The 19,705-nt window shown below is 37.2% G+C and overlaps 1 long non-coding RNA gene across 3 annotated transcripts in view; it reads right to left on the reverse strand.

Annotated features, from left to right (window-relative positions):
• Positions 1-19,705, reverse strand: part of LOC136167649 (uncharacterized) — a 353,367-nt gene that overhangs the window by 231,317 nt on the left and 102,345 nt on the right. For all 3 annotated transcript variants that reach the window (XR_010663101.1, XR_010663100.1, XR_010663102.1), the window contains one exon: positions 16,344-16,489. This is a non-coding gene — a long non-coding RNA (uncharacterized lncRNA). The remainder of the gene's footprint in view (positions 1-16,343; positions 16,490-19,705) is intronic.

Below are 19,705 nucleotides of genomic sequence, written 5' to 3' on the forward strand. Positions count from 1 at the left end.
CAAGTTTTAATTACATTGCAGAAAAATCACTTTCAAAGATATTCTGGAAACAAAGTAGAAGGTCCCTAGGGTCACTTTCCCCTGCTAAACACAGCATGCTATTGAAAGGCAGTAGTTAAAAGAAAGAGAGATACTGCATAATTGCTCATATTTCTACTGTTTGTTCCTCCCACGATTTTACAGCTGTTTGCGTCATCTTAGCTGGTGGGCTGGCGGAAGTGACCATAACAACAGCAAATATAGAAGAAGATACCTGATTGATGAACTCTGTTTTTCTTTCTAGATGCATTCAAGCTTAAGAGCTAAACTGAATGAACATTTTAAAGGTTTGTTTGAATTAAATATATTTATTTTTTAATTTTAGCTCAAGAAATGGTATATTCTGTCACAGTCTGAAGAGTTGTAATTCTCTTGTTCTCTTGATCACACCCCCACAGTACATTCTGACTCTCTTCTTAGCCAAAGCAGTAGCAAAATTTGAGTAGGAGGCAAAAATACAAAACCAACAGGAAAGCTGTCAAATGAGGGACTGTACACTCAACGGGCCGCCGTCCCCTGTTCTCTCTTCTGGAAGCAAAATCAAAAACTATGATTTTAATTCATTCTTGCTCTCATTTATAATGGATTAAAGTTGCCCTTTTCAGGTTTGAAATAAATTTGAGGTGGAAACCACAGTTACAATTTTACACACACACACACAGCAAACATACAAACCCATAATATTGAAAAGGACAACTCATGATTCTCAAACGTTGTTTAAAAGAAGTGAAAAATTGCCAAACTTGCCGTCCCCATATCTGTTATCCATTATGAAATTTAATGAAGCTTATCTGGACGCTAACACTAAAATAATCTTTCAACACTTTCACTCTCAGTGTTTCAGGATGGAAATGTAGGTAGTTTTGAATAAATAGCCCTATATACAATTGGAAAAAAAAGTTATTTTGTCATTGGTCATAAAATAAAAAGCTTTACAAAGGAGTATCACTACTTTTTCTCATCTTAATTTAAGGATTCTACAGTCAAATACAGAAAATAATTTTCAACATGCAAAACCTAGATACTTCAGTGTTGTCAGTAGTTATATTCATTCTAAATTTATAAACACGAGATTAATATTAAGATAAAACGAGTTGGTAGAAATACAGTGTATGAGCATGCTCAGTTGCTAAGCTGTGTCCAACTCTTTTGCAAACCCATGGACTGTAGCCGCCAGGCTCCTGGGTCCATGGGATTTCCCAGGCATGAATAGCGGAGCTGGAGTTGGTTGCCGTTTCCTTCTCCAGGGAATCTCCCCAACCCAGGGATCAAACCTGTGTCTTCTGCACTGGCGGATGGATTCTTTGCCACTGAGCTACCAGAGAAGCCCAGAAATACAGCACACAGGATCAATCTGTGTTGGCCAAACAAATGCAATGTAATTACAAGTACTATGATGAATAATCATAAACATTTTACCAGTTACTGGGCTTCATCGTCATGGGGAGCACGCAGTCATTTCACAAGGAGAGGCCACCATAGCAAAATACTCAGTAATTCCAAGCCTGGGGGTGGGGACGATTTGTCACTGACCCTTTAGTTATGGTGGAAAATAGCCAAGCTACTGTGTATGGTACTTGAGAGTTTATCTATCTCTACCCAACTTCCACATCCAAGTAGCCTCCACCCCACAGACCACACTGTCTTTAAAATCTGCCTCTAAGATCACTGATGATCCCTCATCAGTGTCTATCCACATAGACAGCTTTTGAACACCTAGAGAAATGCCAGAGCAGATCAACAGAACATCACTTGGGGAAGATACTAAAGCAATTCAGTTTGATGACTGAAAATAATAATGTGCTGGAGAGGACATGGGGAAAAAGGAATCCTTTTGCACTGCTGGTGGGACTGTAAGTTGATATAGCTACTATGGAGAATAGTATGTTGATTTATTTAAAAAACTAGGAATAAAACTACAATATGACCCAGCAATCCCACTACTGGGCTTATACCCTGAGAAAACCATAATCCAAAAAAAACACATGTACCCCAAGGTTCACTGAAGCACTATTTACAGTAGCCAGGACATGGAAGTAACCTAGAGGTCCGTTAACAGGTGAATGGATAAAGAAGTTGTGGTACATATATACAATGGAATGTTACTCAGCCATAAAAAAATACATGTGAGTCAGTTCTAAGGAGGTGGATGAACCTATAGAGAGTGAAGCAAGTCAGAAAGAGAAAAACATATCATATATTAACACATATATATGGAATCTAGAAAAATGGTACTGATGAGCCTATTTTCAGGGCAGGAATAGACTCAGACATAGAGAACAGACTTATGGACACATCAAGGGAAGGACAGGGTGGGATGAATTGAGAAACTAGCATTGAAATGTATATATTACCATATGTAAAACAGATAGCTAAAGGGAAGTTGCTGTCCAGTGCAGGGAGCTCAGCCCCGTGCTCCGTGACAACTGTTAGAGGTAGGATGGGGTGGGAGGGAGGCTCAAGAGGGAAGGGACATGTGCATACCTATGGCTGCTTCATGCTGATATGGCAAGAATCAACACAATACTGTAAAGCAATTATCCTCCAATTAATAAATAAAAATTTTTAAAAAAAGAAAACAGTAATGGCAATGTAGAAACTATTGCAAGAACATGCTGTTTTACCACTTATGACATTTCTTGATTCTGGGTATTATGTAATAAAATGAGGAGGTAGCCAGGCATAAAGTGCCTTGTTTCTGATTTAACAATGAAAAATAACTGTTAAATATGGCATCCTTTATAAAGCTGAAGAGTATCCCATCTATTTGCTTCAAGTTCTTGCTATGGATTCTGTTAAATTTTTTTTTGCATCTACTGAGATAATTGTGTGAGTTATAATTTTTACACTGTTAATGATGAATTACACTGACTTCTGAAGGTTAAATAAATCTCGCATCCTTGCAACGTAACCCAGTTGTTCCATATTACCTGTCTTTCCTAATAGTAACTTGTTTATCCTTTCTTCTCTGATCAGTCTGGCTAAAGATTTCCCAATTTCATTAGTATTTTTTAAAATCCTGCCTTTTTATTTTTCTGTTTCTATTTCACTGAGTTATTGATTTATGCTTATTATTTCCTTCCTTCTGCTCGCTTTGGGTTTAATTTTCTCATATTGCTATAGTCTCATTAGCAGTAGCTTAGCCCATTAATTTGATACTTCTGTTCTAACATAAGCATTTAATACAAAAAATTTCCCTCTAATTATTACTTAGCTGCATCTTACCCATTTTGATCTGAAATTATTTCATTCTCAGTCAGTTCAAAATATTTTCTCATTTCCCCTGTGATTTTGTCTTTGAAATATGGATTATTTATGTGTTGTTTGATCTTCAAGCATTTACCAAATTTTAAGATACTCTTACAAAGACCCAGTTTAATTCTTTTGTGCTCAGAGACCATCCACTACATGACTTCAATTCTCTTTAGTTTGTTGAGATTTGTTTTATAGCCCAGCATAGGATCTCTCCCAGTGAATGTTCTGGGTGTATGTTCCCTGGTGCTATGTGAAATATTCAAGCAGATCATGTATGACAGCAATGTTGATCAAGTCTTCTACACCTTACCTATCTCCTCCACCTATTTCATCAGTTACAGGGAATAGAGTATTGAAATATCCAGCTATGATTGTGGACTTCTCTATTTCTCCTTTCCATCAAACTCACCTTCTTGTGATGGGAGCCTCTGTTCTCAGATACAGACACATTTAGGAGTATTGATGAATTGACCTCTTTATCACTGTGAAATATTCTTGTTTTTCTCTGGGTAGTATTTCTTGTTCTAAAATCTCCTTGTTGACAGTAATAAAGCCATCTTAGCTTTCTTTCCATTAATGCCTGTGTGGTACACTGATTTCCATCTTTTCACTCACAGAACTGTGGTTTCTCCACCCCTACTCCAATGTATTCGCACCACGCACATAGGTTTTCTAGCATCAGTGACTGAAACATCAGACACTCAATTACTAAGGACAGAAACATGGAAAATATCCCAATTCGGCTTTATCTGTCAAGCATATCCCAATGATTCTTCAGAAAACATCACAAATTCATCTACTTTTCTCCATACTCTAAGCATGAACCAAGAAGAGGCCAAAACCCTCGCTACATTAGAGATTCTGACCCACCTCCTAAGCTTCTCCCACTCTGCACAGGAGCAAGAGTGACCTCAGAACACATGACATCATCACCCTGTTTTAAATCCTGCAGTCTCTCCCCCACTGCACTTAAACGCCAAGCTCTCACCATGACCTAGAAAGCCCCACATGCAGGTGGTCCTCACTCCCTCCCTGAACCCATCTTCCCCTGTGGATCACCTAGCTTTGGTTTTGCCTGGACTTGTTGCTGCTTGACTGTATTAAACTCTTTCCACTTAGGACTTCAGCTGTTGCCTCTGACCAGAATAAATTCACCTCACCTTTTCACTGTTAGCATTTAAATTGAGGCCCCATAGAAGCAAAAGAGCTCTCTCTTCATTAACACATTTTTTTCTCCAAACAATTGCTCAGTACCTAGTAGATGCCAGACACTGAGCTTCACGCCGAGAACAAAGCAGCAAATATAAAGATATTTGGTCATTGCTCTCAAAAAGCTTACAATTCAATGAAGACAACAGATTTTATTCAGTGAACGTGCAAACTCTGAAAGAAGTCCCATAAAGAAAGTGAGCACAGCTCGATGAAACCCCTAATAAAACTGAAATAATTTTGTAAATAAGGCCTCTTTGAGGAGGTTCTTTGACCATGATCTGAAGAAGTAGAGTTAAACAGCATATTGTGAATTCAGTAGAGATAAAAAGCGCATCAATTGAATTTCAGCTCATCTACATGTACTGTTAACAAGATATATTATGACAATTTTGATTAGACCCTGATTAGCAATTAGTTACAACAACTCTCAATTTGGCACAATCTTGTCATATATTGAAAAGCAAAAGTATGGGTTAATCATTTTAAATGCAGAAGAATGATATTTTGTGCACAGTAAGATAGAAGAGCTAAGAAAAGAGTAAACAGAATGCTTTTAAACTAACTTCTCATTCCTAACTTATAAACTGAGTGAAGTAAAACTTCTTTACATGACTGAAGAGATTAGTACAAGCACTTGCTTTTCCAAACACATATTTTTTTAGGCCTCATCCAAATTTCACAACCCAATTAAACTCTTGATCTGAACTTAAAACTAGAATCAAAACAGAAGGAATATAAGGGACAGAAACATTAGAAAATTTCAGGTTTATTTCTGGGTCTATCACCTCAAATGGCCTGGGCTGGAAGTAAGCTAGAACTTTCACGGAGGTGTGAGATCATCTGGATATATTCCACCAAATTAACTAAAAAGTTAAGATTTTACATTTAAGTCCCATGTTTCCTTCTTGCCTCCCAGTTATCTCTCATCATCTATCATGTCCTTTCTGCTCTTATATACCCAAATTCTGCTCAGATTTTACAGTTAACCTTAAAACTAAACTCTTCTTCCCCAACTTGCCATCTTTCTAAAATTCTCTGTCTGCAAACTCTCGTAATGTAAGCTTGATGATAGTGTATGTCATCTGCCTTCCAATGGAACTGTTTTAAAGGGGTACTGCTCTCACATGCTATGTTAGTTAACCCCTGCTGTTTAATAAACCACCTCCAAATTCAATGGGTGAATACAACACACCCACACTTAGTTCAAATAAATGTTCTGGGTCAGGTTCAACTGATCTCAGGTCACACATTTCAGATCAGCTGGAGGGACAACTGAGTCTGCCGGGTCACCATGTCCTCACTCTCAGGTTTGGCAGTTGGCTAGTGATGAGCCACGAGCTTCTCATCATCTAACAAGCTGCCCAGTGCTGCTTCTCATGGATACTAGGATCAGAAGCATCAAAAGGGAGAGCTTCACCAAGCAAGCACCTTTCAAGCCTCTATTTGCATCATTTTTGCTTATGTCCCATTGGCCAAAACAAACTACTTTTGGATGGGAACATTTATAACTTCACCCTCAATCCCCAGGAGGGAAAACATTATGGACATTTTGTAACTGACCACATCCTTAGATTAAAACAAGAGCAACAACAAGCTCTTCCTTTGAATCCCCACATCTGGGCCACTCATGTATGAAAGGCTCACCACACGTATTTTCAACTGAATACTTAAAATGAATGAATAGATGGATGAAAGTTCCCCACCTCAGCTCATTTCACATCTCAGTCTTTGACAATTTAAATATCAATTGACATTTTCTATGTTTAATGCCATTTGTATATAAGATGACCAAAAGAAATGAGGTAAGTCAACTTCTTGATTGGCCAACATGAAACCTGAGAATTCGCAATGATTTCCTGGCCTGATTTGACTGTCCAGAAGTATCTCACTATATCCAGGGCATGGAGCAAATTAAGTTCTCCAGATCTAATGATGACTGGAAGCTTCTTGACCTCCGCTTGCAAAAGAGAAAACAAACAAACAAAAAGGTCCCAGCCTGAGTTTAGAGATGTGTCTTCACAGCATCAAATCAAACAGGTGAAATTCAAACCTCATTTAACAGAGGGCTCAATTCTGGAGGAATAGTAGGTACAGAGCATAACAGAAGTTTCCAGTCTTCTTAAAGGAGACAGAAGAGGCTTGAAATTACAAGCTCAACCATTAATAATACCATATCTCACTTTGAGACCCACTTCTTAGTTTGGATTTTACCTTAAGAATGCTTTTAAATAAAAGCAATATATTCCTTTGAGTTTTGACTTTAAATTATAGGAAATATGACATTAGCAATACATCCTAGTGGTACTCCAAATCTTTGGGGCAAAAAAAAAATTAATGAAGAAAGCTATGAGGAATTTCTAAAGCTCGATAGTGTCTACATTTGACTTTGAACAAATATTAATAAATGTGTGCAAATCTATATATCATTTAATGCAATAGATGTATCAAGACTCTAATATGATTAAAGGTAAATTCATTTAAGAATCATTTTATGAAATGCAGACCAAACAGCCACAAGAAGATATGATAATGCAGATAAAAGTTACCACCTCAAAATAAAAAAACAGTTGGCTGGGCAATCAACAATGATTCACCCTAATGAATCATTGATTCACCCTAATAAGGGTGAATTTCTAGAGTTGAAGCAGTCATCTTTATGTGGATGGCTTTAAAATTATGTCCAAGAACAAGCAAGAATATGGAACTAAATGGCAAATGTTGCAAATAGGAAAGTTGTTGTTTATCCCTCCCTCACTCTCTCCCACAACACTATCCACAGAGGGGAAAAAGAATAAGAATCACTACTAGGGCCTCAGCAATGCATAGTAAAACTAATAAAAACTGAATACATAATTCAATAGTTCAAAAAGCCAAGAAGACTCATCAAACCTCATTAAACAGCAATTTAAGCTTGTTTCAGTTGCACTTGGATTCTTAGGTTTATATGGTAGTTGAAAATTCAGATGATTGGGACTGAGATGAAACGTGCTGGAGTTTGACATAGCTGTGGTTAAAAAAAAAAAAAAAAGGTAAGGAGACACTCTGCAGGAAATAAGGTCCATTTTCTAAGTAATGTGTCCAAGTCTGGACATCAAAGCATACGAGCTAAACCTGAGAATGTAAGAAGAGTGTGTGCATGCGAGCATGCTAAATTGTTTCAGCTGAGTCCAGCTCTTTGCTATCCTATGGGCTACAGCCCACAGAGCTCCTCTGTCCAAGGGATTCTCCAGGCAAGAATACTGGAGTGGGTTGCTGTACCCTCCTCCAGGGGATCTTCCTGTCCCAGGGATCAAACTCCTGTTTCCTGCATTGGAAGGCGGGTTCTTTTCCACTAGCACCACCTGGGAAGCCCATAAAATGACCCATATCCTGTTTGAAGTCATCAAGAACCAAATATCCCAGATTTTTGGTGCAATATGTATCCAAAGAAGGCAATCAACCATGTCACAGAATTGAAATGCTATGATGTTAGAGGAAGTATGAATGTCATTCAACTCTTAAATTAAAAATTATAACAGCAATTTATCACATTCAAGTATTTAAAGTATGCATATTAAATATATGCCATGAATCACTTGTGACATTTTTATAATGTAGAAATATAAGACTATTGGTTGTTTTCTGCTGCTATTTAGGGGACAAATTGATGTATCAATATATATGCTTTCTATTTATCATCTAAGAAGCACAAAAAGTCAACCATAAATGCCAATCTGCCTATAAATATTAAGACACTATGATTCATTTATTACTATACAGGAGCCAACCTGTCCCCACATTCCATTCTTGGGTCTCTGTGTTGCCCACTGGCATAGAGGGAGCTTATATATGTGCCATGTAACCCCACTCTCCTAACTACTGCTTACTGGGTTTAAATGAATAATAATCAAGGTGAATCAATCGCACTCATACAAGAAGAGGAATCAGGTCCACAGCTGCTGCTGCTGCTAAATCGCTTCAGTCGTGTCCGACTCTGTGTGACCTCATAGACGGAAGCCAACCAGGCTCCCCCATCCCTGGGATTCTCTAGGCAAGAACACTGGAGTGGGTCGCCATTTCCTTCTCCAATGCATGAAAGTGGAAAGTGAAAGTGAAGTCGCTCAGTCACGTCCGACTCTTCGCAACCCCATGGACTACAGCCTACCAGGCTCCTCCGTCCATGGGATTTTCCAGGCAAGAGTACTGGAGTGGGGTGCCATTGCCTTCTCCACAGAGAAGGTCCACAGAGTTGGAGTCAGTTCTGGACAGCCATTCTGCAAAGTCTGTCTGAAATATATTTTGGAGACCAGTGCACTGGCCACATGTAAATATGGAAGGAGTAGTTCTGAGGGTAGAAAGACAACAATGAGGTAGATTTAAACAAAGTACAAAAGAGGAGAGGCCACGTAACCCACCAAGACCATCAGCCTGAGGCAGGGTTGCCTGTCTGCCAGGCTGAACTCCTAAAGCAAACCTACAGTAAACACTCCTCATGTGTCACCCCATAATCCCCCTTATCTAAGCTAGCTAGAAAGGAATTCTGTTCCTTATAACAAAACGGTCCTATGACATCTAATCTCCTCTTTGCTCATCTAAGGTGTTGGCTCAATGGCTAATTCAAAGACTATCATCCACTCTAATTTAGATTGATTTTTATACTAACATTTGAGGGCTTTATGTTAGGAACTGATTGCCAATGCCAATTAATAAAGAAATAAGGCGAGTTATTGGCCAGTCCAAATCAAAAATTAAATCAATACTTAACTGGTAATCTCATTAACATCACTGATAGTAATGGAATACTTGCATCCATCTGCTACTCTTTTCTGTAAGCAATTTTAGTTTTTTAACATACCCTTTCAGGGCTAAAATGAATATCTATTTAGATGCTATATTTCACAATATTCCTTTCTATATCCTTTGCCACCAGTCTTTCTCCCTACTGTCTCAGTATTTCCTTCCTTTTGTATGTATTTTTAATTATTAGTGGAATCTGAAATAGCACTATATTTAAAAACAGAGTTGAAAACTATAAAATAAAATATACTCTGCTGAACTTAATATAATGAATGCTGCACAATGATCTAATCTTTTCACTATGTTTAATACCACTTAAAAACCCAAGCAGTCTTAATTCATGGACCACTGAGTATTTTGTGAAACTTTACATTTATTTTCCACTGTTATGGCAACTGCTTTTGAAACTAAAGTCATAAATAACTTCTTGAAAAATTACATTTTAATTTTATAAAAGATTTAAAAGTATGACCAGGTGTACTTTTATTAGCTAGAATGCAAGGCCCATTAAGGTTGGGTTTTTCATCAATTTTGGTTATTAATGTATCCTTGGTATCTAGGGAAGCACTGGGTACACAGTACACATCTAATAAATACTTCTTGAATAAATGAGTCACAAAATGTGTCAGTAGATGAGAATAAGACTTCCACGATCGTTACAACACCGACTTGTTATATGACCCTGGGTCTGTACTTGATTATTTTTATCCAGATTTCATTTCCTAAATATTTATTGAGTGCCTACAATTTGCCAGGAACTCTAGCTGGGAGCAAGGACACCAAGATGAACAGATCACAGACCATTCCCTCTAGGAGCTCACGATGAAAGGATCACTGTCAAGTGTGCAGTCTTTGTACGACAAGACGATAAGTAGGACACACGTTGAATAAATAAAATGTTAAGTGAACTTAGAGCATGGAGTTGCTTATTCTTTAAAATAAGATTATGCAAATAAACTATTTCTCCTATGTAGTCATACATGAATCATTCTACAGGTCACCAAGGTACCAATCAAGACACTAAAAGGGTCATTTGTTAGATGTAAAAGGTCTAAAATTAGTAGCAGAGCTTTAAAAATATCTTTCTTGTTCATGCATTAAAAATTTCCTTCAAAACAACTTACTATAAGCACTTTACAATTTACATCATGCTGAGGCTGTCTGTCCAACTGATGGAGACAGAAGAGTCTTCTAACACACTGCAGATCATGATCTCCTTTATAATATACATGAAGAAGGTATGCAAGGTGCTAAAGAGCCTTGACTATGGACTCAGACAAAACTGGGTTTCGATACCACCTCATGAATTTCCATGTCATCTAACTCAGTAAGTCAGGACCAAGTTTTTATCTACACCAGAAAAACTATCTCCTTGGTGTCTAGAAACAGAGTTCATAAAGGCAAACTTATGCCTATTATAAATTACCTACCTTTCCTGATCACATATAATATGATCACATATCAATATGATATAAAAGGACCTACATTTCACTCCAGTTTCCAATTTATATTATGGAACGTAAATAATTTTAATTGACCTCATAAGAACTGCTAAATTTATACAGTCTTTACTATTCCTTGCTTAAAATTTCTCTGACACCAGTGACAGGGAACTCTTCTGAATAATCTACCAAGGGTTTAATATTTAACAAAAAGCATTAAATGTCAGTATTTACTGTTTACCCTGAACATACATGTTCTATCCTCAAAAATCAGAAATCATCACGTGCTAGATGAAAGGAGACATGTAAGAGGAAGTGTGATATTAAACCCACTGAAAATGCTTATCTTTGTAATTCTTTAAATTGAAAGATTTAACAGAATTTTAGACTCTCTAAACTCCTCTAGTAAAAGCTCCCATGTTACACCACTGATAACTGCAATATACACATGCACCATTTTCAAAGAGCCTTAAAGTTCAAACGCACTTTCACAAATATTAACTCATTTAATTCTGACAATAATCCAGTAAAGTGTGTTTATTAAGGAAAAATAAACTAAATCTCAAGAGGCCAAGAAACTGAGTGGCCAAAAATCAGAATTAGCAACCTAGTCTTCTGACTTCATGCTCAGAGTTCAGTCCTTCCTTCACACAGACTTAGTTTCAGGGCAAACATAAAAGCTGGAAGATATTTGTGGATCCACTTTATTCTTTGCTTGACAATCACCCTGACTTCTTAATTATATGGTCAGATTTTCAATACACTTGAGTAGATCTTTGAGTAAATATGCCAAGAAACATTTGCCATTTCTAGATAAAATCAACTTTTAGAAAGAATATAAAAGCAAAATTGACCAGATCACAATCTTCTTAAAATTATATTATAAAACTGAACCTGAATTAGAGACTACAGATGAAATGACTCTGCTAGAAAAATTTCTATATGGCTAAAACAATTGGAGTTTTGATACTATTTAAGAACTAAGGTGAATATAAATGTTTCATGAATATAATTTATTTAATTCCAGGCCTGTATGAAATTCTATGCTCTTTCCTGAGAATTCATACCAAGAATTATGAGTTACTGCTATTATCTATATACTTTCAGAATAAGAATATAAAAGTAAAATAAGAAAGATGTAGATAAGGGGGAAACCATCAGCTTTCTTTTAAAGTAGTGAAAGTCTCTCAGTTGCTCAGTTGTGTCCAACTCTTTGCAACTCCATGGACTATACAATCCATGGAATTCTCCAGGCCAGAATACTGGACTCGGTAGCCTTTCCCTTCTCCAGGGGATCTTCCCAACCCCGGGATCGAACCCATGTCTCTCACATTGCAGGCAGATTCTTTACCAGCTGAGCCACAAGGGAAGCCCAAGAATATACTGGAGTGGGTAGCCTATCTCTTTTCTTCAGGGGATCATCCTGACCCAGGAATCAACCCAGGGTCTCCTGCATTGCTGGTGGATTCTATACCAACTGAGCTATGAGGACTTCCCTGGTAGCTCAACTGGTAAAGAATCTGCCTGTAACGCAGAAGATCCCAGTTTAATTCCTGGGTTGGGAAGATCCTCTGGAGAAGGGATAGCTACCCACTCCACTTATCTGGCCTGGAGAATTCCATGAACTGTATGAACATGAGGTTGCATGAACATGGGGTTGCAAAGAGTTGGACATGGCTGAGTAACTTTCACTTTCAGTATAAAGTAGAAATAAAAATAAACAAGAACTTAGACTAAGTCGAATAATACATTATACACTTCAAAAAATAAAAAAAACTTAAGTATGAAGTGCTGTCTCTGCAGACTTCCCAACACAGTTCAAATTAATGAAACACAACATCTGGTTTATCAGTAAACACTGTAATAAACAATATAAATGCGATTAGGTAATGACTTAATGAGAGGTCACCGCACATAAAGTTGACCTTAAATTTTTGTTAACCACCAATATCAATGGCTTCCCAGGTGGCTCAATGGCTAAAGAACCCACCTGCAATGCAGGAGACACAGGTTCAACCCCTGAGTCAGGAAGTTTCCCTGGAAAAGAAACTGGCAACCCTCTCCAGTATTCTTGCCTGGAGAATCCCATGGACAGAGGAACCTGGTCGGTTACAGTCCTCAGGGTCGCAAAGAGTAGGACACTACTAAAGCGACTGAGCACACACACACAATACCAATACCAAATATTTCATTTCCTTCAGAACACTGGAGAAGTAACAGCATTTTTCTTCTCAGGAACTCTTCTGGGATACACTAGAAGCATGCAATCAGACACCTCAAGTTTCTCCTTACACCTTTCCCATTCTACAAAAAAAGTACCAATTTCCATTCCTCTCTTTCCTAGAAAACAATCAAAAGAGTTCTCAGAAACTAAAATAGGATGGATTGTCCAGAAATGTTAAGAAAGTGGCACTGACATGCTTGACACTGTTTATTTCTGTGAGACATCAAACACAAGAGAAATTACTGTTGGCCTTACTTTACAGGATGTTTTACCCTCAAAAAGTCTCTGATAAAACAGTGAAGGAGAAAACATGATAAAATGAAAGGCAAGACTAAACACTTGGGGATGAAACACACTCCAAAACTGACAACCTCCTCTGATCACCTAATTTTGCAATGGAGTCTTTCTAGAAACACTGAGTGTTTCTATTCAGTAACAATGAGATCACCTAAAACAAATATCCTGCATGTGATAATGTTTGGAATTTAATGATAGGCAATGAGATTTTTTCTAATTTCTTATTTTTGAACTATAAAAATTATACTGAAAGATATGTAGAAAATACACTAAAGGTTTGGATAAACAGTCATAAAGTTCTTCAATTTTAAACACTAGAAAGGAAATATTTTATACTACTAAAGAGAAAGTGGTTTTAAAATTTTGCTGTCTTTTTAGTAAAAAGTTTCTAACTTTTATATATAATTTAAGTCCTTTTTTCTATACAGATACTTGAAGTGGCGAATAAAGTTATAAAAGGTATTCAGATGACTTAACGTTACCTTGTTGCCAATTTTGAAAGATCTCATGATATACTTACTTGTCAAAGCTTCAGTGAAATAATTTCATTACATTGTTCTTGTCAAAAATCTGGTTTAGGCCGAGATTACATAAAAAGGTAAATTAGCTCTACTGAAAATTTACTTTATTGGTTAATCCTACATATGCCATAAATCTTTAGATGTATGTTATTGAAACATTTGATACAGTCTTATTCCTATTTGCTCACACATTTATTTAAAAACACTTTGGAAATAAAACCAGAAAAAGAAAAGAAAATGGAGGAAAAAAAATTTTTTAATTGATTTTACTGTTTACAACAGTTCATAGTGAACATTATCATGAACTCTGGAGCACAGCTTTGCATGGTCAATATCAGATCATAATATGAAAGAAGCCACTTTTTTTCACTTTTCTAAAATTCACTGGTTATTTCAAACCCAGTACTGCATTATGGCAAATAAAACCTGAGTCAGGTAAGGCTGGATTATGGAATCAAGTTCTAAACATTCAGAACCATAGAGATAAGACAGAGTGCAAAGTTAGAAAGACTGGATGGATAAAGGAGACAAACTCTGGTATTAACTATCACCATGAAAATAACAGCATCATGAGAATTAGATTGGTGTTCAAATGAAATATACTATGATGGAACAAAATGATGGTGAATCATGTTTTCAAAAGTTAAAAAGCAGTATAAGACTTTGCATATATCAGTATTTTATTAACAACTGCAGAACATTCTGCTTAAAGTTCCACAAATTAAATACTGACATCACAATCACATCAGGAGTAAACAAGTATGTGATTAAGAAGAGGTACAGTAAGGGTAGTAATAGTCATGGTAACCACATGTATTGAGTACTTCTGTGTCATGCACTGTAACTTACATATTTATTCTGCACAAAAAGTGTCATAGATATTCTGTTCCCATTTCAAAGATAAAACTATTTAGAAAAGTTAGACAATTTACCCTGTATTAGATGCTAGAAAGTAGTATATTTGATATCATAAAATTTAAAATAGCAATGATCTTGAGAAATATGATACATGCCATATTTAACAGCCAACCATCTCCTCTTGAAAAATACAGTAATGTCTTTCCAACTGGGCTGGCCAGGTGAAATTAAGGAAAAATCAACACACTAGGCAGGTTTACAGATGAGAAACTTGAGTCCTCACAGAGAAAATAATAAGATCAGCAGCAGTTGTAGCAGCAGTGTTAGTCGCTCAGCTATATCCGACTCTTTGCAACCCCACGAGGTATAGCCCTCCAGTCTCCTCCATCCATGGGATTCTCCAAGCAAGAATACTGGACTGGATTGCCATTTCCTTCTCCAGGGGATCTTCCTGATCCAGGGATCGAACCCAGGTCTCCTGCATTGCTGGCAGATTCTTTACCATCTGAGCTACAGGGACGATCTAAAGCCGTAGCAGCACTGCCATGGGAGTTGTTGCCAAACGGTGGCAGTATCAGGACGCAAGCCAGAAAAATTGATCTGTTCCCCTACGGCCCATGTAATCAGCCACCATGCTGTGACCAGGGGCATTTTCACACTTTCAGGCTTCCTAATTTTCATCTCCCAGGCTATGCTCACTAGGATATCTTTATGACACCCCTTCCCCTACATTGTATATGAAATACTTGAAAAACTGTTACACATTGTACATGAATATGCATTCCATGAGGATGGAATGGAATAGTCCATGAAAATGTCTATTTCATTTTCAGAAGTACTGACTCACCTTGACTCTCAGATACCTAAGATGCAGAATAAGTCATATACTTGAGAAGGACAACGTTTCAATAACATCCATCCACCCGTTTCTCAACATCCATCCACCCAAGATAACTTCACATCATGACCAAATCACCTATTCCATCCCTTCTTTTCTGCCCAGGTACTGGCCACTGGACCATCTTTCTAAGTGATACAGAGCAATCTTGCTCTTCTCTTCATCTCCCCAAACAATCCCAGCAGTAACTATTCCAACACTGCCACTCAATTCGATTTTACTACCTTTTCCCAGCCTCAATTCTGTTTCAATGATTAACCCCAAATGAACTGACCGGCCATTTAGTACATTGGAACAGAAAGTTTTAACCTTTCAGAAAAAGGTATGCAGCAGAAAAGTTACATGCACTAGAAGTACGGGTGAGGAAAGCTCACAGTCAGGGTAGGATTTGCATAAAGATAATCATATTAGGTATATTTTCATCACAACCAATTTCCAAGAGATAGCCTCTCCAATTTCATTACTGTTTTTATAGCAGTAGAAACAGCATAGTTTGTAGCAATTACAGGTTTCATAAAATCAAACTGCAGTTATATTTTAAAAGAAGAATGCTTGTCATGAAATTCCCCTTGCAATAACGTTAGCACATTATACTTTACATTAAGTAATAAAAAAAATCTTCAAACATATCAGCACACGCTTATCTAATAAATACAGCAATCAATATACCAAAGTCTTTTTACAGTAGCCTATTTTTTCCCTCCGCCACGGGTCTATTTAGTTATTGTAACTTTCTGACTGATATCAAGGCAGAAATATTTCAGAAGAGGTCATGACATCAAAAATCATCCTCAAGAGGAAGTAAATATTTAAACTCTTACCTTGTCTTAGTGAGACAAGCAGTATCTGATCTGCAGCAACCCCATGAATCTGGAATTGAACTGGATGCTTGCTGATCCTTTGGAGAAAGTGTCCCCGGAACAGGTGTGAGTGGTACTCACAGAAGGCGCTCAAGAGCACCATTCACCTGCAACACAAGAAATGCAAATCTGTTAACTGAGTTTCCAATATTATTTACACACATGAATAGCAGTCTTACTCTCCTCTTTACACTCACAGCTCAGAGGGAGGCTCATCTAGACATCAAGAACATGGTCTCCGGGTCAGAGGAACAAACTTCATGTCACAGCCCAGCCACCCATCCTATCTTTTCAAGAAGCAATGTGTGCCATCCACAGAGGGCTACAAAAAGAATCATGAAATTAAAACAAATAAAATGCTTTTAATAGTGATCCATGAAGAGCAGGCATTTTACTCCTCCTCTCTTTTTTCCTGTTCTTGGTTAAAAGTTAGGAAGATTATCGTCCATTTACTGAGCACATAGTAGAAAGCACTCGGTTGGTGCTTTATAGAAATGACATCGTTTCATCCTCAGAATAGATGTTACGCCTTTTATTTTATAAGTAAGGAGACTGAGATTTGGGGGATTAGCAGTATGCTGAAGTTAGACAACAAAGTAGTAGCCCTGGCACTTAAACCAGATCTGATGCTGTTCAACATGCTTGTTGCATCTGAACGCTTTCCTATTGGAGGGGCTGTCTGTCATAGTTTGATGCTCTCCACAGGAAAACGAACAACATGGCAAATTCAACTATTTAATGTAAAATGCTATTTTTATAAATGCATCTCAAATTTATTAAGTTTTAGGAGATAGACCGATTCAGAAACAAATCAGTAAGTTTCAGCACATGCCACAAACACATTTAAACAACATTCAAAGAAACTTCTCTCCCTCCCTATCACGGAGGATCTGATTCATGGTGGGATTTACCATCATGAAAAGATGAAAGGCAACTTTTTCAAATTGCTTACAGTCATCTTTACAGAACAATGATGACTGTGTACTAAAGTCAAATTGATAAAAACTCTGTTTTCATTATAAAATTAGTATCTTCATTACAGATCTGCAGAGAATAAAAGATAGTTAATATCTTCTCCAGGCCCTTCTGGAAGGAAGGCTGATCTCAGGAATGCTTCAGAAATGAGCATGACAAGGGAATGGGACAAGATTAGTCCTCAAGATTCTATGGGGCCAGAAAGTCAGCACGATGCTCAAATTGTGACGGCAGATCAAAAGGAAGCAGGAGCCAGCCTGAAGGTGCTCCTGATGGCCAGATGATAATAATGAACTTTATCTCAAGGAATAGCAAATATCCTTGAGTTCATACTCCACGTAAGTGATTGAACAAATAAATAAGAATGAGATAGCTCACTTTTAGAATTCAAATTAATAAATACAGAAGGAATGATGCAAATAGAAAAACCAACCTCTCACAACCACCACTATAATAACTGTTACAGAGCCATGAGTCAGGTGATGGAGGCTAAAATTGGCAAAGATATATGAGAAAACAGGATACCTGTATATTTCAAACTGTCTCCCCACAAGATACTTATGAACTACAAAGGTGAAAAAATGTAAATTTACAGTGCAGAAAACTGATAAACTCCGCCTCAGTTAAGTGATCAAACGTATCACCACCAGGAATAGGGCATGTCAACATCGTCTACCTCCTTATATGACTCACTGAGGTCACACCATCGCTTCTGGGGTATTCTTGCCAAAAATGAGTAATCTAAATTTCATCATGAAGAAACATCAGACAAATCCAAATTGAACAACAATCCTCAAATTAACTGGCCCCCACTCTTCAGAAATGTCAAGGTCATAAAGATGGACAAAGTCTAGAGAAGTTCCTCAAGTCAAAGAATAAAGAGACATGACAGCTAAATACAATATGTCATCCTAGATTTGATCCTGAAATAGGAAAAAGACATTTGTGGCACAACTGGAAAAATTTAAAGAAGGCTTATAAATGGTACCAATTTTTATAGCTAATATTAATTTCATGATTTTTTAATTGTGCTACAGTTACATAAGATGTCAACATGTAGCGAAGCTGGGTGATGAGTTTATACAATCTCTTTGTCCTACTTTTGCAAACATTTTGTAACTCAACTTACTTCAAAATGAAAGTTTAAAAACATTTCAAAAGTACTTTGGAAATGAATAGCAAACTAAATTCAAATATAATAGGTGAAAGAAATGAATAAAAATGAATAGGAAAGCAATTGAGTAGAAGTAAGATATATAATGAAAAAAACCCAACTATGCCAAAATTTGTTTTTTTAAACTCTTCATAAGACAATAAAGGACAATGAAATCGAGCAATACCACATCTCTACAGTAAATAAAAGGGTGTTAGAAATAGCTTTACCATTAGTAACTTATAAAACAGAACAGCTGGAAAGGATGTGGAGAAAAGGGAACCCTCTTACACTGTTAGTGGGGATATAAACTGATATAGACACTATAGAGAAGGTCCATCTAGTCAAAGCTATGGTTTTTCCAGTAGTCATATAGCAATGTGACAGTTGAGACTATAAAGAAAGCTGAGCGCTGAAGAATTGATGCTTTTGAACTGTGGTGTTGGAGAAGACTCTTGAGAGTCCCTTGGACTGCAAGGAGATCCAACCAGTCAATCCTAAAGGAAATCAGTCCTGAATACTCATTGGAAGGACTGATGTTGAAGCTGAAATTCCAATACTTTGGCCACCTGATGTGAAGAACTGACTCATTAGAAAAGACCCTGAGGCTGGGAAAGATTGAAGGCAGGAAGATAAGGGGACGACAGAGAATGAAATGGCCGAATGGCATCACTGACCTGATGGACATGAGTTTGAGCAAGCTTTGGAAGCTGGTGAAGGACAGGGAAGCCTGGCATGGGGTTGCAAAGAGTTGGACATGACTAAGCGACTGGACTGAACTGGTGAATAGTATGAAGATTTCTTTAGGAAAAAAAACAGGAATAAAACTACCATATGACCCAACAATCTGACTATGGAACATACACCCTGAGAAAATGATAACTGAAAAAGACACATGTACCCCAATGTTCACTGAAGCACTATTTGCAATAGCTAGGACATGGAAGCAACCTATTTCCACTGACAGATGAATGGATAAAGAAGTTGTGGTACATATACACAATGGAATGTTACTCAGCTATTAAAAGGAACAAACTTGAGTCAGTTCTAGCGAGGTGGATGAACATACAGCCTGTTACAGAGAGTGAAGTAAGATAGAGAAAAATAAATATCATATATTAATGCATACATACAGAATCTAGACAAATGGTACTGATGAACCTACCTGGAGGGCAGCAATAGAGACTCAGACATA

This window comes from Muntiacus reevesi, chromosome 4, assembly GCF_963930625.1.
Source record: "Muntiacus reevesi chromosome 4, mMunRee1.1, whole genome shotgun sequence".
Lineage (NCBI taxonomy): Eukaryota > Metazoa > Chordata > Mammalia > Artiodactyla > Cervidae > Muntiacus > Muntiacus reevesi.